This window comes from Mustela nigripes, chromosome 4 (assembly GCF_022355385.1).
Source record: "Mustela nigripes isolate SB6536 chromosome 4, MUSNIG.SB6536, whole genome shotgun sequence".
Lineage (NCBI taxonomy): Eukaryota > Metazoa > Chordata > Mammalia > Carnivora > Mustelidae > Mustela > Mustela nigripes.
This window is the reverse complement of record NC_081560.1, coordinates 111,183,154-111,206,800: the sequence shown is the minus strand read 5'-3', so window position 1 is coordinate 111,206,800 and position 23,647 is coordinate 111,183,154. Positions and strand designations below refer to the sequence as shown.

Sequence of the window (23,647 nt, the reverse complement as noted above, 5' to 3'; positions counted from 1 at the left end):
TTTTACCAAAACACTGCCTCCATGGAGAAAACGCTGGCGGCCACACAAAGGATGAGAGGGAGAGAACGAGGAGCTGGTATCAGCGGGATTGGGTAGACAGGGATGTCCAACAGAACCTTCTGGAGTGATGATAATGTCCCATCCATTCCATCAGTGAGGCCACCGGACACCTGAAATGTAGCTCACGAGAACTTTTATTTGGATTTAATTTGAATTCATTTAAATTTGCTTCGCCATGTGTGGCTAGGGGCGGCCACACTGGGCACAGAAGCTAGAGAGCGATTTCTGAGTTTTACAGGCTGGTATGACCAGGTGCACGGCAGAACAGTGGGGAAACGATTCAAGAGGGACTGCTGGACCACAGCTGGTAGACGCCGAATGACCAACTGGACGGATGTGGTGTTCAGGATCACCACGCTTTGTCCAACCTGCAGACGAGGTCCGTGGGACAGCACAGTACAGAGCAGGGCAGAAGGCAGAAGACATTTGCGGGGCAGATAATAGATCCCAAATGGCCTCATTTACTTTCCCCGGAAGATGGCTAGAAGGTGGGTGGGAAAAGGTCAGACAGGTAAAGACTTAGAGGTCACCCTTAAGAGTTAGTGAAAAAAAACTGCCACTTAGGAAGGCAGGATCACCCAGAGGAAGAGAAAGGAGAGGGAAGTCCAACTCTTCACAGGTATTCTGCAAGGAAAGACCAGCCAGGGCAGAGAAGAAATGACCAAAGGTAGTCAGAGAATGGGAAATGGGAGAGAAGGCAGGGTACCCACCAGGGAGCAGGGCACTAGTACTCAACAAGGTCAAAAGTAGGCTAGTCCCAAAGGACAGGGCCCCAGGGCCAGTGGGAAGATTCACAAGACCAGGAACCAGAGAGTGATTTGGGATGGGAGCAAGAATCAGGCACTCACCTCTCACTCAGTGACACGATGGACAGTCACAGTGACAACAGGATGCATATGGATCCTACTCTAGGCCCTGCTCCAACACTACAAGACTACATCCACTGCAAGTCTTATCAAGATGATTTCTTTCCCGAGGCCCCTACAGAAACTATCAGAAAGGTTCATCAAGTTACCTGCATGAGACTATGAAATAAAGGCTTTCCTGGGAAAAACGCCTTTCAAAATCTAAATTTAGGATCAGGAAATTTAACAGGAATGGACAGTAGACAAAAAGAAGCCACAATCCACTTTAAAAAGCCTCTTTTTTTCATTCTACACCTACCTGTCACCTACAACCATCCCCTTCTGTACCAGTCGGGGGCACTTCTCCAACAAATAGCGCTGATCCCACCACAGGGGTAAATCAGCGCAGGCAGAAGGACCCAGCACATCCCGACTCTTCCCTCCAAAGGATTCCTCCAGGTTATCAAGCAGGAGGGAACCTCCCCTGCAGGAATCCAAGGCAACATTTTCAAATCGACTTTGCTTCTGACTCTCATTATCACTAATGAGAGGAATATTAACCCTTGACTTCAAACTTTACATCTGACTTAACGTTCTGACTTTCAAAAAAGCTGGATTCACTAAACACTCACTCAGCTCCCAGGGGCAGCCTCTTCATGTCTTTTCCAGACGCCTGTCCTCCCTGCACATCCATAAGGGAGTGGACACCCAGCTCACAGGCTAGGCGCTCAGTAACGCAGAGGAGGAACAGAAATCAGCAGTCACTGAGGGCCTACTGTGTGCCAATAGCAAGCGAAGCACTTTTCCTTTTCTTTTTTTTTTTGCAAAGCACTTTTATAAACACCACTGGGGGGCACACGACCGCTGTCCACAATAGGGATCAAATCCCCATGGTGAGTTGTGCAAATCAAGGTATGACTTGCCTAAGTACGGAGCTCAGTCAGGGTCAAAGCAGTTCATCACTGTACCTGGGCCACAGTAAGTCCACTAGCTGCCACTACAGCCAAAGATGGCCACTGCTTTTGGATCCGTCAGGCTGTGCCGCATGGGACAGTCAAACTACATGCATGTCCCCCAAACGTGTGTTGCCAAGGAGGGCATGCGGCTTCAAGGCCATTAACACTGAGTATATTTTAGGGGTGTCTTGTGAAGCACACGCGTGGACTCAGTCATCTCTTAATACTCTTCATCCACAATCATTACAAGTTGATACATACTGAAACCTGGCTTCAGAGTTGCTATTCAAACATAATTCTTAAATCATGCTTTCGTAAGTCGTGTAGATAATTCACAGAGAGACAATTAGCCTTTGACACTGCACTTAATTTAATAAGCCATTTCAGAATTTTAATAGAAGCATTAACAGCCGTGAAAGAAGAATGAACTACTTTTTGAGACCTTATAACTTACAAATTAGCTAATTTTTATTTTTAACGTAAATGTCAAAAAGCACAGTATCAAAGGGCTGGCAATTAGACTGCCAAAAACACACGGATGTTCTCGGGAGTCAAGGTGCCTCTGCTCTCGACAATAAGTAAAGAGCAACAACAGTATTTTGAAAGTAAATGCCAAAGTCTCTGACTTCATTCTTCTACCAACTAAGAAAGATGTCCTGGTTGTCAAGGAATAGTGGCTATGGGCATGACACAGAACAGATATATAAAAGCATTCAATGCCTTACCAATAAATGATATTACTAGAAAGAAGGAATCTCCTGAAACTAAATTAATTTAATGCCCTTAAGTTATACAAATACATATTACTTCCTGTGTAACAAGTTTAAAGGGCAGAAGATAGTCAAAGGCGAAACAAATATAATGCTTAACCTCTAAACATACAGTAACAGCAAGTGACTTTTCAGAGAGTCGACCTACATGATACTAAACTCAGATTACAAACGCCTTCATGGTAAAGAACAAATACCAAAAACATATTTAATAGACATAGTAAGTATCTAATGAATGTTTGCTAAATACTGACCTTAAATACTTCTGTTAAATATACTCAAAAAATAAAAAATCAGGAAGACTACACATTAAAATAAAATAAACCCAGACTCTCTTCAACCAGGAAACCATACTGAAACACGCTATTTTTTTAAGGGTACACTTAACAGGGGACACAACTGAGTCATATAATTCAAATACTTTAATACCATGTTTTTTCTTCTTACAAAATTAATATGTTCATTTTAGAAAAACTGGAAAACAAGTGCAAACAGAAGATGATAATTACATATAACCATAAGTAATAACCACGGTAAATTCTTTAATGTATCCTTATTCTGAGAATGCATATGCATATTTAATTTTCCTGCAAAATTGGGATCTATTATATATATACTGCTTAGCAAGAAATTTTTTCATTTAATATTCTGTGCACATTTTCCCATGTCATTAAGTGGCCCCATAAAACAAGATTTTTAATTGGTTTAAATTACTTGATCATATGGAGAACGATCATTTCATGCCTTACCGCCAATATTTTTCCAGTTCTTCACATCATAACTAATACTGCTTTGAGCATCCTTAAACACGTGTCTTTGGGCCAATTGTGATGAGGTCATTGGGCTAATTTCCCCACCCCAAATCCCCATGCAATTATTAGCCTCTACATTATTAAAAGGTGCACAGAGCTTAACCTAGAAGTCGTGGGAAGCCAGGCTCACCATGCAGAGCATCAAGGAAAACTTCCCTGTGCCTTCTTTTCTTCTTCCCCTTTCATGTTCCACCCAGTACCACGGAAGAGCTAATTCGCTGGAAGTCTTCAGGCACAGGTGCAAGGTTACCCGGCAATGTTCCTCTCCTACCCATACTCCATCCGTCTTTCACCTCTAAGGGAAACCGACAGAGAACCTTAGATATAGCTTCTCACCAGGGGAGAGATGGCCAGTGTGGGACTACTGCAGAAGACAGATCACCTGCCACAGGTACCAATAACTCCAAATAACAGAAATAAAATGTGGGCTGGAATCCACAGGATTGTGTCTAGTTTCTAATATCATCCCTTCACCTATCCCTTAGCCATTTATATGGCCCTCCTCTTATTAAAAAAATTATACATATATACATGTATCTATATGTGTGTTTATGTATGTATGTAAATATATGTATATATGAATGTACATATTTGTATTTGGGGGATTATTGGGCCACTCAAATTAGCACAGCTTTTCCTCTATATGCAGTGCACCCATATATGCTGTACACCGTGCAATTCTGCACACACGAGGTGGTCTGTGTACAGGGGAAAGCTGACCAGCACTACAAGTAGAAGGACCTGGGAGCCAGAAATAATACTCCCCTGTTCTAGGCAGGCCAACCTGGCCCAAGGGAGTATAACATTCTATTGCACTGACTTAAATTCCCAGCACAAAAATAAATCTTGTAAAAACTTCCCTATCTAGCTACCCCCTTACTATGCATCAGTCTTCAGGACATCAAATACATTATCTAACACTAATCCACAACCCCACCCCACTTTAGAAGAGGCAACTGTTAAAAAAAAGGGGGGGGGGAAACCTCTTTTCCAATGGTTTGTATTCCACAATTTTAATCTTGCTTCTCTGAAAGCTAACTCAGGATAGCCACCCACATCAAACGACCTGGAAACCAGGTTAGAAGCTGTTGAATGGGTACAGTAAGTAAGTCACGTGACTGGTCGTGATCATTAGGAAGGTATTACAATGGGATACCACATAGTCTGTTGTCAAATATAACACAAAAGCACACAAAATCCCTTTTGTTCTTTAAAACACAAATAGTCTATTACTTGACAGAAGCAGTTTTTGGATTGGCCACCAATGACAGATCAAAGATTGATTCTGAAATACATCACCTGTTTATTTTTAGATAAAAGTTTAAAATGCTACATAAACTGAACTGGCTAAAAGTGCTTTAAAATCTCTTCTTCCATGTCCATCCGAGTGCCTCATGGCAGAGGGTCTCCCTCCAATGAGTATTATTAAAGCAGAACACAGAAACTATTTAGTACCTATTATCCCCCGGAAATAGCATGTCATTAATCTGACCCTGATTAATTAATAAGCAAGAAGCAAGCAAGCACACTTATCACATTACAATCTCTAAAAATAGTTGACCCTTGAACAGCACAAGTTTGAACTGCGTGGGCCCACTTATTTCTTGACATGGTACAGTACTGTAAATGTGCCTTCTCTTCCTTATGATTTTCTTGATTTCATTTTCTTTTCTCTAGCTCACTTTACTGTAAGAATATAGTATTTAACACACATAACATACAAGGTCAGTGATCATTGGTATCGGTAACGCTTCTGAGATATAAGCAGTTCAGTTTTGGGGGAGTCAAAAGTTACATGCAGATTTTCAACCGGGCAGGGGGTCAGCACCCCTAACCCCATATTATTCAGGGGTCAACTGTACTGATACCCATGGTATTTGTTCAAAATGTATTATGAGCATTTAGTATGAGGAACTGCTTTTTTACTCATAAATGTTAGTCAGTTACAATCATAGAACAAAGTCATGCATGTAACTGTGACTCATTCATGTCCCGTAGTCATAATTCCAGTGGGCAAAAGGCACGATTCTTTAAATGCTTTTCTTCCTTCCTATGTTTTATTGCGATCACATGTATAGGAATGTAATTTTCCATGAGAAGTCTCATAATAAAAGCTTAGGCTCTTCCACTGTGTGTATCTTTAACTCTGGTAGTACCTATGTCAGGGGAGAGAGTACACTCAGGGTCATCAAAGATGTCAGGGAGGTCACATCCTTGGTTATTAGTGTAGTTTTTGTTTAATCAAATATTTAAGAAATTATACTAAGAGATTTTGATAAACAGTACAATCTTTGTAAGCTCGCGGCTACCTGTCCCCAAGTCGAAACAAATGAACGAAACTGCACATACCACACAGGTCACCATAAACGCTGGCACCTACACCCAACACCAGGCCGCTGGACTAGCTCAGAGATCAGTCCTCAGGGCAGAGAGGATGAACCATCTCTGAATTCATGCATTCTGAATTCATCAGAATGCCCGGGGAGGGGCCTGATAAAAGGAGAATTAAGTGAATACATAATGTGAGACAGAATAAGGCAATACCACAGGGCAAGGAGTGGATGGGTTGGGGGGATCCCCTCTATCCAGACAGTAACTTTAACCTACATTTCTACAAGTTAAAAAAATTAAAAAAAAAAAAAAATCCAGGGGCACCTGGGTGGCCCCGTGGGTTAAAGCCTCTGCCTGCGGCTCAGGTCATGATCCTGGAGTCCTGCCATCAAGCCCTGCATCAGGCTCTCTGCTCGGCAGGAAGCCTGCTTCCCGCTCTCTCTGCCTGCCTCTCTGCCTACTTGTGATCTCTCTCTCTGTCAGGTAAATAAATAAAATATTTTTTTAAAAATCTATATGGTCTAACAATGGGCCCAAAACACAGAGGGCCATGGTTGCTCTGGGACCTTATGCTCCTTAATCAGAGGAGCTGCTAAGCAGGAACGCCGTCCTGTAAGTGCATTTCCCCATGCCGGTACTCCAAAGGTATTACTGACCATGTTACTATGCCTAAAAGACTTTTAATATTATGTTAAAAAAAGAAAAAAGAAAAAAAAAAAGAAGGTATCCTAATGGTAAAGGCTGCAGAAGTCCCAGACAAGAAGTCAAAAGCAAAGTTATAGATGTTCTCTAGCAATCTCTCACGTTCGTTATGAAGTCAAGAGGTGTATCCCCAGGTGTGAAAGGAGGAGCTGCAAATTACTTGAGAGTTGAAACGTTCTGAAGAGTGCAACAAGGATTCAACCCTTGTCGACAGGGAGGGCTGAGCTCTCAGGAGGACCTGGCCTTGGGTCCCAGGCAGGAGCCCACAGGCATTAGGGACACACCAAAAGCAAACTGCATCTCAGGGCCCGCTAAGACCCTGATTCCACTTGGTGACGGTCCAGAACGCATTCTGGTGCCTCAGTAACTAAAACGACAACAGTAAACTGAGGCAATAGAGACCCTACTCTAAAGACAAGAGCAGGAGGCTCAGACTTCTGGCAACCTCCAGTTAAGTTCTGCAATCCAAGAACAAAAAAGATAAGAGTGCCAAAAAAAAATAAAAACAAAGTAAAATGTCTTGAAGTAGGTCAGACTAGCTGGTCTCGGTTTAGGGAGCACAGAATACCATCTCGCAGGAGCTACGTGCTTTTTCTAACCCCCAGAACACGCCCAGCATCTGAGCCACAGGAAGGCCAAGACAGTTCGGAACACACAGTCTAAGAATCACCTAGAGGGAGAAGAGGCCAGGGCCCGCAGATCTCTGCTCTGGGTCCAAGGATAACAGAGCACAGTGGGAGGGCGCTGCGTGAAAACTACGTAGAGGAGGATTATTAGAATATTTGCAATTTCTTTTTTTTTTTTTTAAAGATTTTATTTATTTGACAGACAAAGATCACAAGTAGGCAGAGATGCAGGCAGAGAGAGGAGGAAGCAGGCTCCCCGCTGAGCAGAGAGCCTGATGCGGGGCTCGATCCCAGGACCCCAGGATCATGACCTGAGCTGAAGGCAGAGGCTTTAACCCACTGAGCCACCCAGGCGCCCCAAATATTTGCAATTTCTTTGGTGTCTCCTCCCCCATCCCCATGAAGGCATGAGCCCTGAGAAACCTCCTTTGGAAAGTTCCCTTTTTCCTTCCAACTAAAAAACGAACTTCACGCGTGAAAGGCAGGCCCATGCTCCCTATGTGGGCTGCGGAATACTTCACCGGACAGCGAGAGCAGAAGTGTTCTTCTGGTTTGGGTTGGTGGATGGAACAGTGAATTTATAAGGGCAAAGGCCAATGTAAATGTTTATCCACTGAGGGAAAGTCAAAGCACACACATTCTAGAGGCTGCTGGATACGGGGTTTAATCAGATGCCAATACATCACCGGGCCCCGTTTCCCTCCCTTCCATGTACGATTAATATTTCAGCTAAGATAGAGACATCGTCCTTAGAATTTATACACACTTGATCCAGCTGATCAAGCTCCACACTGCTCTTTTGTTCACTAGGAACAAAAAGGAAAAAAAAAAGAAAAAAGAAAAGAAACCTTCCAAACTGCCAGTGTAAGTTGAAAACACACCATCTGCAGCAGCTTAGCATGGCTCCTGCCCCCCAAATCATCTGAAAGGCTCAAGAAATGCTCCTCTTCCCTCAAAGTTATCCTTAGCAGCTGTGTTCTTATCGCTCGGGAGGTTCCCCGACTCCTTCCGTGCTTAAGTTATTGGCAAAAATTAGCAAAATCAGCATAACCCATCTGTAACATATCCTGAGCAGAGAGCCATCGGGAGGAAATGAATTATCCAAAATGCCAGGATGCTCCTATGAAAAAGAAAAACCATTCAGCCTTCCCATCCTTAAAAAAATGTTACGTGTCATTTATGCCAACCGAGAGATTCCCACCTCCCCCCTTTAATCTGTTAGCGCAAAAATGACAAATGCCAAGGGACTCACAACATCTCCGCTCTTTTGCAGACCTTCACTCGAGACCATGAGCACTCCTGGCCTCCAGGGAAAAAGCTCGGATCCCAAGCTGGATGTGGTCCCCTCAACAGGGAGAAAGTGGGCAGTGGAAGGAAATCTTTTCTGTCCAACATTGTGAGGGAAACAGACTCATGCTCAGAGCACACTCTGGGTGTCCTGAGGCAGCCCTCTGGAAGGAACTTACTTTGTTTGGTAACCCCAGAATTAGTCTACCCAGGCTTGGGAGCTTGCCAGATAATTCTAGAGAGCCCAGATGCGGCGACCACTCTCCAGCTCCGCATGCTCGGCACCCATGACCTTGGCCCCCCGAGCCCAGACAGACTCACGATCTGCTCCACATGGTCTCTGAATCAGCCACTTGGACCCATCAGCTGTCACATCAAGAGCCTTTCAAGGTGCTGGCAGATAGCCTGTTCCAGGTTCTTTGGGGGCCAAAGCAGTATAATAACACGAGCTCACCAGGTAGGAGAGGAAATCACATGCACAACCGTTTCCTGACAAATTGCTCCGTGACCCCATCACAGTGCCTCTCCAAGTGGGAGATGGCCCTTGGCCTTCTTGGATGCCAGTGGAACTTCTTCCTGAATGGCAGGCAGCCCAAAGCACCCTACAGTCATTCAAAAGGTTTCTGCTCCCAAGGAACCCCCTGGCTCCAGAATAAATGATCTCCATTATTCCATTCATTAAGTGTCTCTTAAACCCTCTATTATGAGTCTGCATTTTAAACAGGGGACGAGGTCCTTTATTACATCCCCTAATCCATGTCCCCAGAAACATTTCTTTCAGAGTCGCAGAATCTGCTGCAATCCCATTATTAGGATATTTCACCCTCCCTCCCTCCACCCAGAACTCAACTGCACTTTAAGGCAGTACTGCCTCCCATTAGGGGGAAAAAAATCTGCTAAGAGGAGTATTATTAGAAGATCTACTATATTTCCAGAATGCGAGTGCTGTAAGAGCAACCCCCGTGTCTGCCTACTCACCGCTGTAACCCGAGTCCCTCCCTAGAACAGCACAAAAGAACACGTGTAAGTATGGGACAAATGAAGCAAGATGTCTGAGCCCCCTCAGCACTACGGGCAGGGCCAATGCCATGGACCTGGAACAGAAGTGGGAGCACGGTCACAATACCGTCTTCGTTCCCCCGCACCCCCTGAAGTTAGGTGCAGTCGTCTAGGTCCTCCGTCCCTTTTCGGCAAGGCTGAGTACAGACACACCCCACCCCCCCCCCCCCCCCACCATGCAGCCAAGGCCCTGAGGTGGAGAAACAAGATGGAAAGAACCTGGGCCCATGCATGTCAGGTGGAGTTGTGCAGCCCATCTACACAGGTGGTGGAAAGAAGCCGGTTTATCTCTTGTCTAGACCCACGTTATGGAGTCTCTTCTATAGCAGATACTACCTCCTAACCCAGACAGCCCATACTTTTAAAAATACCAACAAAACAACAAAACAAAAACAAAAACAAAAAAGCAATAAGCGAGTACTATTGATGAAAACTTATAGTCTGTTTCTAGCTAGAGGTTCAGCAACTCAGAGCTTCAGTAACAGTGGGCAAAGCCAAGGGCAGGGTCAGTTAGATCTAGCGTGTACTTTCCTAAGTCAGCTAGTATTTTATTTCACTACCGAGTACCTCCTCACCATAGGTAATTTAAAAATCTCCTAATTTTTCTAGGATTCATTGGTCAGTCTCCCCCATATAGTGCATAAATCTGAACTCGGGAAATTTTAGCTTTAATAATTTATTGCATTTGAACTAGAAATTATCCCTCGGAGATGCCTTACAAAATCTAGTTTATGTCAAACCTCTCTTAGAAGTTAATCACAAAGGTAAGAGAGCAGACTTTGCAAGAATAAATATATGGATTTTCTTTTACCTAAAATCTTCCAAGTAGCACACACAAGTAAATGGTCCATGCGTCGATCCACTCTTCAGAAGCAAGAGGGCTCCGCTGAAAGCTTCCCGCCAGCCTGAGCCCACCCTGCGCAAGTGTCTGCGGACTGATTTCCCGAACATACAGGTGGTATGCAAGAAGAGACCCAGGTAGAAAATGGCCAAATTAAGTGTAAAACACACCCCTGTTCACAATGGGGAGGATGGGACTTAAGAAAAATATAGAAATGCCCTAAAGAAATTTCTCCTAAAATCACTTGACAATATGACCTTTCAAAAGGACCCGTGACCGAGGCGAAGCTAAGGCCAGCCGACCACTGTAATATATTTAAAAGCATACGACAAAGTAGGGAAACAATACGCTGAGAGAAAGAAGTTTTACACAAAAGAGTATATACTGCGCGATTCCATTTATGGGATGTTTGAACACAGGCAAAACTTATCTATGGCAAAGAAAAAAATACAACAGTGTTGCTCGGGATGGGGGTTGGCAGGGAGGCGGAGATAAGCTGATGGGGAAGGGGCAGGAAAAAAATCTGGGGTGGTAGGTAGATCCTAATAGAGGCATTAGTTAAAGGGGTGGATGCATTTATACCACACTCATAGCGATACACTTAAAATGTACGCATTTCATTTTATAAATTTTAACTCAAAAAAGAAATCAAGTTTTAAACTATTTATGATACATACACTGATGTGTTTAGCAGAAGTACACTGATGTATGCCACTTATTTTAAAATACACACCCCAAAAGTGGAATGATGGATAGATATGCATACAGCAAATAGAGAAAAATGTTAACACTTTCTACAACCTAGGAGGTGGGTATATGATGTCCGGTGTACTACATAATCCTTACAACTTATCTGCATGTTTGCAAATCTGTATGATAACAACCTGAGAGCAAGTACCCAGTGATTACATTGAGCTCTCTTGTTCTAGAGTTTAAGGAAGAATGCACATCTTACCCAGCACTTACTACATCTTCCTGGCACTTAAAAGGGAAGGTGAGCTCACGCAACAGAGCCTGGAGAGAAACTTAACATACATTCCGGAGAGACCCCAGTGGGGGATGAGTGCTCCCCAGGGTAAGGGCTCACTGTCCACAGCCATGCTTCCCAAGCCTGCTGTCTTGGTTGAATATTTTGATTACTCAGAATAATTTTCAAATAAATCACTTTGGTAAATCAATTACCAAAAGTTATAAATTCCTAAAGTCTTAAAACATGTGACCTTGAATTGCAACTGTAATACTGTGTGTATATTTTCTGGACAAACAATTGAAACAGAGTCAGTAATTTTATACCAAAACACCATGGTCAAAATGGCACAGACTTCCAGTTAAAAACTAAGTAAGTCCTGGGGATGTAATGTACTGTGTTACGGTAAATAACACTGTATAGTATGTTTGAAGTTGCAAAGACAGTAGATCTTCAAAGTTCTCATCACCCAAAAAAACAATTTTGTAACTAGACTTATTGTGGTGATCATTTTACCATGCACAGAAATGTCAGTTTTTATGTATACCTGAAACTAATACAATGTTATCTATTATGTCAATATTTTTTTTAAAAAGCTTATCATTTACTTTCTATATTTTTCCTTCAGGTTTATGACACACTCCAGAGCCTTTAACAAATTCCCATGGGGGGACATCAGACTGACTATCTCCACGACAGACAAGTCAACTACCACGTCAAGAATACCATCCGTCACTTCTCCGTGATGTTGCTTTCATGATAAAAACCCACTTTGGGAGTTGCAAAACCTAAACCAGGCAAGGAGGTGGGTTTCATCTCAGGCAGAGTGGGTTGTGGACAACACCAGGGTCCCATGAACGACTAAGTGTTGGTTTTATTTGCATTTGCTCGTCCCTGCAGAGCCTCGAGTGTCACTGCACACAAGGGCCCCTCATAGAAAATTCAAATCCTATCCGTGTTCCAAAGTGTAGCTCGGGTCCTGTCTTCTCGAGCATTCTCCTGACTAAGCAAAACCCCCCACACTCTCCGCAGCCCGGGGAGCCTTGGGCTGAAAGAAGCTACAGCGTCTGTCCATCCATCCCAGGGTGTCTTCCGCGGACACGATCCTCACCTCCTGACACGTGGCCAGAACGCGGACAGGGGAAGGGGTGAGCAGCTTACCGCCCTACAAGGTGGCCCGCGGCCTTGCACATGGGGCCTTGCTGTTCAAGCAGTCTCTTCAGTGTCTGAATCAGTCACAGGAAGAAGTCTGATTTGAGGACAAGTGCAAGGGCCCCTCTGAGGCCAGAAAGGCAGTGAGTCAGTGACTGTGCTAGCTGTGCCGGCTGCTCATCTGGGGTGCATGTAAGGGGGGGAGGGATGAAGTCACAGGCCCCTGGCCTTGCAGGTCTCACACCCCACTGGGAAGCCACAGGAGGCCAGCGTTTAATCAGACCTGGAGGTTGTGTGGCTCACGTCCTTATTTTCTGACGGGATTCCACTCACCGTCCAGGGAGCTCAGTGGGGTGGACACAGCCAAGAAAGCCCTCCTCGCCTCCACCTCCTTCTCCTGCAAGAGCCAGAAAATTCTACCCGGGGGACCCTCCATACAGGGCTCTGAATGGCTTTCCAAAAATTACCATCTTCCTGCTCCGTTTTCCCTTTTCCCAAAAAGGAGAAGGCAGGAAGCAGCAGCCCGGCGTGAAACCAGCCAGCGCTTGCAGGCAGAGCAAGAAAAACACGAGAATGTTGTCCTCGGGCTGCCCTGGGAAGGCGGGAAGGCGGGAGCCTCTATTTACACTTGCCTCCATCCCCGACACCTCCCACGGCCAAGTGTACTCAGAGAGGGATTTGTTGACGGGGTGACAAAGCAAATAGTGAGATCTGAGGCGGTGTCTCCTGCAGCCTCGTGAGGGCCCGGCTCCCCAGCACTCCATCTCCTGTGCCAGCCCAACATCGCCCCTGCTCCTCGGCTCACTTCGGAGGGAGCCGAGCGCGGACGGTGATGCTAGGCTCGGAGGATGGGTTTGGAAAGCTCCACGCCACCAGACGCGCGGCGACAGCAGTCATCAGACATCACCCAGATTTAACTGCCCTAAAATTAGCAAAGTAGGGACTGCGGTGATTGCGTCAGAGCCCCTCGGCCTGGCTAACTGCCAGCTTTCAACAGACCGTCCTGCTTTCTCTACCAGGGAAACAATATTTTGGAAGAGAGCCAGCCGAGCATTTCAGCGGATGTTCCAATTCTAGCTTTGCTATTAATGTTTCATAATTCAACGACAAGGTGAACAAAGTCTGTATGGGCTACATCTGCAAGGGGGTTCTGCTCTTTGTTGCAAAGCTCTCATTCTTTGGGTGAGTAAAGGGCTGTGGATGAATCCTTTTAAATATTTAAATGCCTGAAATTTATTTAGGGCTTCACATTCAACTGACTCAAACAGAGATTATGCAAATCTGCCAAAGTATAAATGCAAAACAAAAACTGTTTTCCTCTTATACTTCTTTTAATCTTGGCAAAGACGCAGGAGTTCAAGAAATGTTCCACTTGCTGTCCAACAAAGGACAGATAACCACACTCAATGGGCTACCCCACCACAAATTACAACATTTCTAATTAATAACAGATGATCCTCTGGCTGAAGGAACAGACTACTCAGCCCAACCCTGGGCAACCCCTTCGCCCCTTTTCAGGGGCAGCCGGTTGGATCCCGCCATTCTCCTGAGCACACAGCTTCCTTACTTCCTCCCTCCCTGCGTTCGCACCTTCCGAGATCTGTGGGAACCAACCACACCTTATCGGGCAGCTGGGAAGAGAGGAAAGGGACCTGTCCTTGGAGCAAAGAGACAGGGTTTAAAGTCGAAGACTAAGAAAAGCACGTGTTCTCTCCTTAAGCCTTCATTTTTGTGTCCATGAAAGGGGGTCATCCCATCGATTTACAAGGTTCTTGGTTTAAGTATGTGAGAGAACACCAATGAAAGTTCTAGAACAATGGTTTTTGCATTTCTTTTGAAGAATACCCCTCCCCAGTTCTTTATTCCATTCCTAAGTCAAAAACGCTGGTCTCCATCACTCACTCTTACGATCACATGAAAATAGATGCATCGTTTCCAACAAAGGACTTCCAACAGCTCTGAAGTAAGCAAAACCGATTGGTCAATGTGGTGGTTTTACTATTACTCAGCTGAGCTGCTCAATCATGCCTCCAATTTCCTCATGGCACATCGTAACACAGATTGACACAAACAGGAGCTAGAATGACAGCGCCCTGAACCCCCGAATGCCGGAATTAATACCGTTTCAGAATACTCAAGATAAGAGACTTTCATGCTTCCTGAACACCTACTAATCTAAGGCCTAAGTAACTCTCATGTACTTGAAATCCTCAGAAGTGCTAAGTCAACATGAGGTACACAGTAACCTGCTGATAAGGTTCCAGAATCACTGTCTTCTCTAGAGATGATCGTGGCTAACGGACTGACAGGTGAAAGACCACAGGTGACCACATGCAATTCGGAAATCATGTCTTCCCAGTCATCTTTCTTAATGCGCCCAAACCAGGGTTAAGTGAACTGCGGCCTCATTGGATTTGAACAGGACTGTGCACTTGAGACTCTGAAACCTGGGAAAGGTGCAGACCACTCTCTCATGAAAAGAAGGCCATCCCTAGGGTGCCCCAGATCCCGGAGCATGCCCTCTGAGCAGGATAACCAAGGTCCTCAAGGAAGAGACGGATCTCCACTATCACTCCCTTCAAGAACTACTTTTTGGGGCACCTGGGTGGCTCAGTGGTTTAAGCCTCTGCCTTTGGCTCGGGTCATGATCCTAGGGTCCTGGGATCAAGTCCTGCACCAGGCTCTCTGCTCAGCAGGGAGCCTGCTTCTCCCTCTCTCTCTGCCTGCCTCACTGCCTACTTGTGATCTCTCTCTCTCTGTTGAATAAATTAATAAAATCTAAAAAAAAAAAAAAAAGAAAAGAAATACTTCTCCACTTTCACTAGTTTGGTATCAAAGTCCAATCACAGGTCATCTCAAATGCCTTAAAAAAGATTTAAAATGAAATATAAAAGGTTGTTAGGCCATTTATAGAAGAAATAAACAGAATGTTTGTGGCAACACTACTTAGCTCAACAAAAGCCAAGACAGACACTTGGTTCATGTTAAAAGCCATGGCTCTCCATCATTCCTTTAACAAATATTTATTTGCTAAGAGCATATTATGTGGCAAAATCCCTGGAAGTACAGGCAAGACAGGAGTGAAACAGAAATGGCCCTCCCGTGTGGCTCCTATGTCCTATTGAGGTGAAACAGAAGATAATCATAGAATAATGAAAATCGGTAGGACATGTGACTCTTGATTTCAGGGTCGTGGGTTCAAGCCCCACATTGGGTGTGGAGCCTAACTGACACACACACACACACACACACACACTCACACACACACGCAATTAAATGTCAGGCAATCCTAAGTGCTACAGATTAAAGTCAAGCAGAGTACAAGGGAGCAGAAAGTACAAAGCAGGGAGGGTGAGGTGGGAGGTGCTAGTTCAGAGGGCAGCCAGGGGCTCTAGAGAGGCTGGGGGGCTAGGCTCCCTAACTCTCCTGCAGGAGGGGCTGGTGTGTGCCACAGTTCTAGCCAATGACACACAGAGGCAGGACTGTACTGTTAATCTGTACTTCTAATTACGTTCTTACTCTGCAGGGGTGCCTGGGTGGCTCAGTTGGTTAAGCAACCGACTCTTGATCTCAGCTCAGGTCTTGATCTCAGGGGCGTGAGTTCAAGACCTGTGTAGGGCTCCATGCTGGGTGTGGAGACCACTTTAAAAAAATTGTTCTTACTCTTCAGAAGTTTCCAGATGAGCAAATGACTAGTTACATCCCTCTCCCCTGAGCGGGGGGCTGGTGTGGGCTTTGTGCCATAGTAGGATGCTTCTTCAACAGCTGAGTTCAGTCAGAAAGGGTCCAAGGAGAACGGTATCCCCCAATACATTCTCCCACCCCCTCCCCCACAATGAAACTTCTAAGTAAACCATAAGCAATTCTAGAAGAGAACAGCCCCAAGTTTAAAAAAAGAAAAAAAAGTCTTCTGAAAAAGAACAAATATAGAAATATAGTAAACAGAGGGCCCCATAAGGATCAGGTCTGTCTTTTAAACAATATATTTTTTAAGATTTTTACTTATTTATTTGTGAGAGAGAGAGCACAAGCAGGGGAAGCAGCAGAGGCAGAGGGAGAAGCAGGCTCCCCGCTGAGCAAGGAGCCCAATGTGGGACTGGATAGCAGGACCCTGGGATCACGACCTGAGCCGAAGGCAGACACTCAACTGACTGAGCCACGCAGGTGCCCAGGGTAGGGTCTGTCTTAAACTTCCCTCGTTAGATGCTGACAAGCCCCACAGAAACTGCTTCCAAAGGGTTATAAACTCTAATCCACAAGGGCAGAGAGTAAGGGTCTCCAGACTGGGGCCCCACATTTCAAAGGGCAACAGAAGAGCCCTTTAAATGCAAAAGGAAATACTCCACTTCTATTTATTTTTAATACCACCCTTCTTAAAATGTCTATTTTTATGTCTTTTAACTTCTGTATCTTAGTATGGTCCACTTACACACGTACATGTGTACACATACGTACACATAAACACACATACACAAACCTGTATATATGCAGATGCACACACATTCAGACATCTACTTAGAAAAGTGATTTGGGGGGCACCCGGGTAGCTCAGTGGGTTAAGCCTCTGCCTTCAGCTCAGGTCTTGATCTCAGGGTCTTGGGATCGAGCCCCGCATCAGGCTCTCTGCTCGGCGGGGAGCCTGCTTCTCCCTCTCTCTCTGCCTGCCTCTCTGCCTACTCGTGATCTCTGTCTGTCAAATATATAAATAAAATCTTTTTTTAAAAAAGTGATTTTGTACAGAAGGGGCATGCATGTTGAAAAAAAATGTAGAAAACCTACTACAAAGAAATCGCTGCTCTGGAATGAGGTATTCAACACTCAACAACAGCTTTTGTCCTTTATGAAAAATGAAAACTGTAATTCCTAAAAATTTACTTATTAGAAACTTCAGTACAAAGGAGACTATATCCCCGAGTGATCCCTGAGCCGTGCAAATACGCACTGTTGAACCAGGAGCCAAATGTGCCACCAAACGCCAGAGAAGACAGGGACAGCAGTCACCAGGCTCACTACCCAGGCTCCTACGCCCTAAGCTCTGCCATCAGAAATGCTTTTTTAAGTCGACACAAATAGTTCATCTCAGCAGACATAATTTTTTTTTTTTTAATTTATCCAAGAGTTCTGACTTTCCACAGTAACAATTTTTAACATTGGCTCGCTACCTAGATTTTTTTTTTACTTCTGAGTAACTGAACGCACAACTAAACTGCCTACTTTGGACGACTCTGATTGCCTCAACAGCTCCACTAACCGGGAGCATCTTCCAGATTTAGCAAATACGCAAAAGTGAAAAATATGGAGTAATCCAATGGGCAGAGCTCAAAAAGCCCCTCAGGACTAAATATATTTGGGAAGTTGGAAGGGAAGAGTATCTACTAATTGATAATCAAAACACAGGGAAAATGGGAAAAGATCATGGTTCTCTTCTCTGCTACCTGAAAGCTGTGCAAAATAAAATAACACGCAGCAACAAAATAAGTGCAGAGAGCCCAACACATTCTGCTCTTTCCCACAGTCTTTTTAGTGCTTAAGACGTCCAGGGGTCAGAGGTCACATGGGGCCCTATTTTCTAAGTCATTCAGTCAGTCACTCATTAAATGAATATTTCGTAATCACCAACCATGCAAAGGAGGTTCCAATTACTAGGGACACACTAAAGTGGAACTCATTTCTGTCTTAGGGTAACTTGGGTTGTAGAAGCAGCAAAGGAAGTTTGACATGCTCTCCCAGGCCACCTGTGTGGAAAAGGCAGAGACACTGGCCCGTTAGTAAGAAATTAGGTGCATGAGTAACCTAACTAGAACCAAGAGTGACTCCAGTAAACCTGGAAGCTTCCAGAGACACTGCAGACGACCTTTCTTTCAGAGAGCAGACAAAGATGCTAAATAACAGAGTCAAATTCCAAGAAGCCCCAGGGGTAGAACCAGCTAAAACAAAGCAAAACAAAACACAATGCATGTTAGGTCTTGCAATGACACTTGTCCAGGAAAGCAAGATGTGGCTAATGGCAGCGTGTGATTAAGGACTCAGGAGTTTTAGCGAACAGGAAACTCACAGAGTCTGAGGGGCGTGGCCACCAAAAAAGTGAATGCGCACTTGGACTCCATCACTGCAGACAGGACATGCAAAGCGGAAGGAAGGGCATTCCTACTCTACGCAGGTCAAGCGGAGCGGGAAGACTTCAGTTCTGGGTCCAGCTGCGACAGGTGTTGCTCCGTGAGTCACTGCAGTGCATCTCTAGAAAGATCTGTTTTACAGGCCACCAAGGGGGTTAGAAAGCAAATCAACAGATAGAAAGAGATTTCAGTGCTACAGGTAACAAACAGCTTCCGGTGGTCTACATGTTTCAGTGCATCTTGATGAAACGCACTGAACACAGAGAGTAACTGTTGTCCTTCATTCTCAACGTCTGTGTGGCAGCATCAACCAATTGACAAATGTGACGATCCCTAGGATCTGCTTCTGTTTCTGTTTCTTTCATTTTGCAAATGGATGAAAACAAAAAAATACAGCAACCACACAGCAAGGAAGGGGTAGCCTTAAGGACCTTTGTAGTACAGAGATGCTACAACAACTAGACTCAACTTATTGCCTCTTTCCTTCTTTCACCCAACTTGGCCAATACGAGGGGGAGAGAAAGCATCACGGCATCGGGTTACACTACATATGAAATTTCTCAAGACAGAGAACCTCTACCGTGGGTCAGCTCTGGCTCACTTAAGTTCCCACTCCTGGGAACCAAAGTTTATGAATCAAGTCCAGGAAGGACCAAAATAATTTAGCTCTGAAGTTATGAACCATTGAAAGTCCCGTTGTATTGTTCTCTCTCCTTTGAAGGGGTCACAGCTAAACGCGACTGGAACAGAAAAGCGATTTCTGAATCACTGATGCTGAGGTAAACCAAGTTCATCAAACCAATGCTCATATGTAAACACACGAGAAGGCAATGAAAGAAAAGACAAAATCATTAAAAATGTCAACTATCACCATCAGTCATGTGCATCACTCCAATACCTTTATTTCAAATGTGAAAGAAATCTAAAGTGTTGGTGCTAAAAGGGATCGTGGAAATTCTTCATCCAGACTCTCCTGTGCCAGGCCGTAGAGGCAGGAAACTAGCTGTTCCTGTCCCTCCCGCCTAACACTCTCCCCATCCTATCACTCTGCAAGGGAATGAGGCACATTCATAGGGCTAGAAAAATCTGGAACACAGTTCCTTGTATTCTTTAGAACTGTACGTCGTATTTCATTCAAGTTCAAAACAGAGCAAAAACTGCTCTGCTTTTCAGTAACAACAGCAATCTAAATTTTCTTCAAACTCAGCATGTCTCTGAAAGGATCTGTAACCCTAAACTGCTAGGACAAGGAGATCATAAATGCAAAGACTCCATGCATTCCTCGATCTAAAAACAAACAAACAAACAAACAAACAAAAAAAACCAACCACCAAAACACCCTGAATTTACCAATAACGGCTGGGATTTGGAGAGGGGCAGTATTCATTTAAACACATAGTTCTTTGCAAAGTATGCAGTGAACACAACCTCTTTTAAATTAGCTTTGAGGACCAAACACTTTCAGACCAGTTCCAATTACCTGACAAGGAGCTTTCCTCCTTTCAAGGAGCTCACTAATATTTCCTCCCTTTCAATAGATAGATTATCAAAATGAATAACCCATTACTTCTTCTGCCTCAGGTGAAAAGATCCCCAGGCAGACAGGTGTTTACTGAGCTCAGGTATCAAGAAAGCCCTTAAAATACCATTCCACTCCCAAGGGGGTGAGGGGAAACAATTTATAAACCCCCAGTACACAGCTTTAACTACAGTAAAAATCATAAAAGCCAAATCGTGGTCCTCTGATAATTCCCCTATCACATTCCATAATTAAAGCTGTTTAAGAAAGGTTGAGACTTAAAAACATAAGCATCTGATGAAAAATATACACTTAAATCAGCTGGGGAAAATCTGCAGCCTGTACCCCAATGTACTTACATACCTGCAATTTAGCTCTTATTTTCCAGACCAAATGCTTACACTGCTTCTCACCCAAGTTCATTTCACCCCATCTATAGGTAGCATGTGGGTACTGATAAAAGCTGCTTCTGATTTCATTTCCTACTTCCCAGATGTTTGCTAGAGGTTTTTTTTTCCCCCTTTCAGCTATTTATGAATACTCTCTAATTTAGAACAAACAAATTTAACATGTCATATTTTAAGCTGGGCAAGACACACAATAAAGGACAGCCAGAAAATAAGTCCAGATATCTCTCCAGCTCATGAACAAGTTTGCCTACCTAGGCAAGATTTGGACAGGCTGGCATGGTCTTGCTTTAGAAAGAAAAGGCTAAAAACGTATACCTGAGAACCTGCTTCTGCTACAAAGACCAACTACAGGCTACTGTGTTTCTCATATAAGGGGTTGTGCTTAGAAGTGAAAAACCAAGTACCAACTAGAGAGAAAGAAAGAAATATGCCTTAACACAATCCTTGGGATGAATCGTGCATACGGATTCCAACTACCTCCATCACCGGAATCTTAGGAAGGATCCATGCTGTCTCTGCACCCAAAACTCCAGAAAGACCGCACTTTCCCGTGTGTAATATTGTTTTATCCACCTCTGAATCAAGCAGTGAACTACTAAATTAAGCAGTAAACATAGGAAGTGAAAATGCTGTCTAAATACATTCCCCAAATGTATTCCTCAAATAAATCAAAACATTAAACAGACATCCTTAAATTTGTGACAATAGTGGTGACCAAGTTGTCTCTTGAAATTCATCTCTAGGAATGCCAGAAAAAATATTTAGCACCTTTGAAATCTAGACGTTTGTTTTATGTGGAAATCCTATATTTCAAAGAAAGCAACAGTTCTGGAGATTTTTTTCTCCCATTACTAATTGCAAAACTGGAAAAATTGTGGCCCGGATTGCAGACAGGCAACTCAAAAAGCCTAGTTTCCTAAATGCCTGTCATAAGAAAGCCATCTAGTGTTAACATTTAGAAATGAAAACTGCAGACAAAAGAGGCAAAGAAAAGAAAAATCTTAGTGACTATTTTGAACTTACTAAGAGAAACGTATGAGAATCGTCAAGATTCTTTGTTTAAAAAAAAAAAAAAAAGGCCATCCTTATGACAACTCTAACCGACAAAAATCCAAAACATACAGAATTTTATTTTGACACAAAATCATGTTTTGGTGACCGCACTTCCGTGACCAATGCACTTGATTTTTCCAATACTCACACTGGAGTCATCTTGGGCTGAATTAATTTAACTGAAGCAGGTTAATGATGACAAATATGTCCCAGAGGGGTAATGCCAAGTTGTTTTCTCTTCCCCAGAAGCATCGGCTCCTCGCTTGTAGATGATGAACCGAAATTGATTCTCTGGGTTTGCGGCACGGTTGAAAATTAATCTGTAGGTGCTCGTGGGGATACTCCCAGGACGCGGTCAAACTACCTTCAGTAACACAGGGGGACCCGGCAAGGCCCGGCCCGGAGGATGGAGAGCGGCACGAAACCCGGGGAGACGGCGGAGCCCTCGGGACCCCGAAGGGAGGTCGCGCCGAGTTGGAAGGGCGCTCGCCCGGGCTCGGGGTCTTACAAAGAGGGACGCCGGCGCCGGCGAGGGCGCGCGCTGGGGGCGCACGCCTTCCCGGGGGTCCCCGGCACCCCGCCGCAAGTTCAGCAAGTCGCCCCGCCCGGCGCGCCGCTGCGCCGCGTCCGGCAGCCTTTCTCTCGCTCTTCGGTTAGTCACGGAGCAGTTGCTGCGCACCCAGAGGAGGTCCTCGGGGTGCTCGTGTCACCAAGACGGCAATAACCTTTCCGCGGATCGATAACTTTGAGGGAAGAGCGGCGACGGCTCCTCTCCCACCCCGGGCCCCGGAGCGCGGGCACCTCTGCCCGCCGGACCCCCGCCCCGCGCGCCGGCGCTGCCCCCGGCCCGGCCGTCAGCTCCCGAGGCGTCCCCCGGGGCAGCCCCTTCACCCCGGGACCGTCCTCGCGCAGGCCGTGCCCGGACACCACCCGCAGGCTCCCGAGCGGACCCCCAGGCTCCCCGGCCGCCCGCCCGCCACGCACCTCGGAGACGCAGTCCGCCGGGACCTGCTAAGCCCGCGAGCGCGCCGCGGCGCTTACCGGGGCCGCCGCCTCGCCGCCCGCCGCTGCCCGGGGCTGCCCATCGGCCCGGACTGTGCCGGCGCCGGGCTCCGGCGGGAGGCGGCCCGCACCCGCCGGCTGCGGCTAGAGCGGTCGGCCTGTGCTCGGGCGGGCGGGCGGGCGGGGGCGCGGCGCCGCTCCTCCTCCTCCGTCGTCCTCCTCCCGCTCCGCCGGCTCCTCCCGGGCTCCCGGTCTGCCGCGCCGGCTCCCGACGCCACCGCCCGCCCGCCCGGCGGCACCGCCCCCCGCCCGCTCCGCGGCCTCCCATTGGCCGCCGCCTGCAGGCCCCCTCAGCCCCGCCCCGCCATTGGGCGCGGGCGCCGTCCGTCCCGCCGCCCCGCGGGGCTCCGGCTCAGCCCGTGCGCGGTTCCCAGGCCCCGCGGCGCGCGAGAGTGTCGCGTCCCGGAGGGCTTCGGGCGCCTTTGCCCGGGCTGCGGAGCGCGGGGCAGCGGCCCGGCGACCTCGACGGAGGTGCCGCCTACCTGGTCCCGCGCCCCGGGAGGGCCGGCGCCACCCTCCACGGACTCGTGTCCCCTCCGGCTGCGACAAGTTAAAACCCGGAGTCCGGCTCCGAGCCGCCCCCTCGCGCCGTCGCGACCCTGCCCGGCCCTCCAGCCTCCGGAGCAGAGAGAGACGCGCCGCTTGGCGCACGGGTCCCCGCGCCGCCGGAGCCCGAGTGTCGCCAGCCGAGAGGACACAGCCAGCCGCGGGCGCTGCGCGGGCACCTGCCCCAAGACGCGGCAGAATCGCCGCCGAGGCCGGCGTCAGCCCAAGCGGCCGCCTTGCCGTGTCCAGAAGGGGACGGCGGGAGGGGCGAGATCCGGCTGCGTGCGGCCTGGGAGGGCGCTCCCGGACCGCCCAGGCCGCTCCCCAGCTGCGTGCGGACCCCGGAGGTCGCCCGGGTCCACCCAGGCGGTGCCCCACTGTGTGCCGGCCTGGGATGGGGGCGTCCCAGGACCGCCCAGACGGTGCCCCTACTGTGTTCGGCCCCGGGAGGGCGCCTCGGGACGACCCTGGCAGAGAGTCCCTGCCCCCGGGAATGGGGTAGGAGGTGGCACGGAGAAACATGTAAATAAATA

The 23,647-nt window shown here is 46.5% G+C and overlaps 1 protein-coding gene across 5 annotated transcripts in view; it reads right to left on the bottom strand.

Annotated features, from left to right (window-relative positions):
• The window catches only part of SIPA1L2 (signal induced proliferation associated 1 like 2), a 214,622-nt gene extending 192,030 nt beyond the window's left edge, over positions 1-22,592 (bottom strand). For 2 of the 5 annotated variants that reach the window (XM_059397313.1, XM_059397314.1), the window contains exon 1: positions 22,491-22,592. The gene's annotated coding sequence lies outside the window, so the exon portion shown is untranslated. The remainder of the gene's footprint in view (positions 1-22,490) is intronic. The other 3 variants (XM_059397310.1, XM_059397312.1, XM_059397311.1) reach the window with 2 other exon arrangements.
• Positions 22,593-23,647: the final 1,055 nt, after the last annotated feature.